This window comes from Saccoglossus kowalevskii, chromosome 9, assembly GCF_978046115.1.
Source record: "Saccoglossus kowalevskii chromosome 9, keSacKowa6.1, whole genome shotgun sequence".
Taxonomy (NCBI): Eukaryota; Metazoa; Hemichordata; class Enteropneusta; family Harrimaniidae; genus Saccoglossus; species Saccoglossus kowalevskii.
The window spans coordinates 24,898,864-24,901,621 of NC_140649.1; the positions used below are offsets into that span (position 1 = coordinate 24,898,864).

Consider the following 2,758-nt stretch of genomic DNA (forward strand, 5'->3'; position numbering starts at 1 on the left):
TTTTAAACTAAATAGATAAACCCTTTACCAAGAGTGGCTCTACCGTTCGGACTGTTCCAACGGAATCACTTTCTATAAACAAATCTTTTAATTACATTGGGACTTGTACATTTGATGAAGTCATCAGCTGAACCTTGAACAATATATCAGTGAGCTGGTCGCTAATTATCGCGACACTTTTCGTCCCGAGGCGAGAGCACTATAAAATGAGTTGGCACGTTTATATCCAATAATAAGGATGCCTGCAGTGAAACGACGGTAGCTACAGCATTTTAGTAGCTGTCAAAGATAGACTGATACCAAGGTTGCTACGCAGATCCTCTACAGGCATGTGCGGTGTGTTTAATAATAAAAACGGCGATGAATTATCGGTGCGATTTCTTAGGGCTTTGTACAGTACTCAGTATACTGGCACAAAGGTGATAACCTGTGTTTGTGTGGCCACGGGTAAAGAATAGAGTAGCAACCTTAGTGGGGGCCGGCACTTCATTGTGCTCGTCGTTACTATACTTGCATTACCAAGCGTCTATGCTGGCAGTGAAAGAGATTTACGCGGCGTTTTCCCTTTGCTATGAGACGTTTTATGTCTACTTGCTAAAGACCCCCAAAGTTGGCTAAAACGAACACTATTTGTGACGTCATTAAACGGGAACAATTGAAATATTGTAAAAATAATACTCGTCACGTAGTTGAATTTGTCGTGTAATTTTACAAAATATTTGATACAAACGGAAGGCGACCACAAACATTACATTACTATTATTATTAGAGAAAAAAACATGCACAGAGCGCAAAGTCCGTGAAATTTACATTGGTCTAGAAGGTCCCAGAAACTGTCCATCGCACCGGGACCACTGTCACACGACTTGTAGTTGGTCTTCAAGTTCACATCATTAACTGTTCCGGTAAAAAGTGTTGCGACTACTTAACGACATCTTCTCGAGTACTCTTGAAAGGGGCATTCTGTGTTTGGTCTTGTAACTGGGATTTGTCTCAAGGATAGATCTATAAAAAAAATATCTGCTTCAAATCATCGACGTTGATTGTCATAATCGTAACCTAAATGCGATCTCGTCGTTGATAAGTGCGCTGTGTCTCTTATTGTAAACAAACCAACCAAGCGTACTGTAGTCAGTGTGTGTGTGATTCGGTTGTCACTCAGCCTTGTACTGATCGGACGTGAAATGGAGTCGCAGCAGGAAGACACGATAAAACCTATGCTTGTGCGCCGACCTTCGGTTTCAACATTTTCTGGTAGCGGCGACGGAACTGGCGGGCCAGGCGGCGATTTGTCTGGCCCGGGGCGGAGGACATCGCGCATGCAGCGACGGCAATCCTCCGTGATGGCTCCGGGAATGGGACCTCGCTTGTCAATCGCTCCTGGTGGTTTTCGCTCTCATGCCATGGCGATGGCGATCATACAGGGAAGACACGCTCAAAAAGAGAAGAAGTACAACACTTATAGGACCCAACCGGACAACGACCAGAGATTCAAACCGAAGCGTGTAGAGCAGGTGATTAAGGAAGCGTTGCAGAACCACTGCGAAGACGAAATGTACGAGCCATCGACGGTTGGCATGCTGACACGGACACTGTCAGATATCATCAAAACAAAAGTGAAAGAATTGAACTATAGTCGACACAAAATCATTGTTCACGTCATTCTAGGCTCGGTAAACCAACAGGGAGTGAACATGGCAAGTCGGTGTCTATGGAGTCCCGATAATGACAGCTACGCCTCGGCGGCCTACCAAAACTCATCGTTATTCGCCGTGGCAACGGTTTACGGGTGCTATTTTGAGTAATAAGTCGGATTGACCCGGCGAAGAACCACTAACAGTTATGTGACTAATCTGTATACGTTCTGAGGCTTGGTATGTTCTTATGAATAACTATCGTCAGCGAATACTAATCATTGAGTACAGTTATATCGGACCAATTCCAGGCACACTTTCAGGTCACGGTCCCCTATATCAACCAAATCAATCTTGTACGATATAAACAGTTATTTAATATAATAATGTAGTAATTATTCACTCTAAATAAGCTCATTGGTAGTTTTTTTTTTGTATTCAGAAGTTTAAATTAATTATAAACAGAGGTTTCATGTCTGTCATATTTTGTTACGTTATACCGGGACATAATTATCATTGATTTACTACATTTTATTTGTAATCCGTTCACAAAATAATTGTAAATTGAAATTATAAAATTTTACCATTCACATTCATGTTGTGCTATGATTGTCATAGTAAGCGCCGACCTCTGAGGCAAAGTGGGACAATGGATATAAATGCGTTTACCCGAACTTGAACTTCGTGTATGACTCGTGTAGTTTGGTTTCCACCCTTACTCTGGACGTGTATTTTAAAAGCTAGCTAACTATTATTTTAACTTGTGTACGATTCATACTTGCGTTCGCGTACAGTTTCTTAGTACGGGTTAAGAGGCCAGAACCGATCGCCCATAATGTCAAAGAACATGCGCTAACTACAATAGCAAAACCCTGTTCCAGACCGTAGTATGTGTGCAAACGACAACTTCAGCTGGACCTGAGGTCCCTCTGGCATGACTTTTGACAACAAACTGTATTCATTGTCAATTTGACAATTTTCATGATTATTAGTGTATGATAACGTATAGCAATCTACGTGGGCGAAACTAGAGAAAAAAATATTATTTTCGAACCTGTGCTTTCTGTGTTACATTTTTATTGCATGGTATATAACCAATAAGTGTTTACCCCATTTTTACGGTA

The 2,758-nt window shown here is 41.6% G+C and overlaps 1 pseudogene; it reads left to right on the plus strand.

Moving 5' to 3' along the window:
- The first annotated feature begins 1,184 nt into the window (after window positions 1-1,184).
- LOC102802936 (dynein light chain Tctex-type protein 2B pseudogene) lies at window positions 1,185-1,805 on the plus strand (annotated as a pseudogene).
- Window positions 1,806-2,758: the final 953 nt, after the last annotated feature.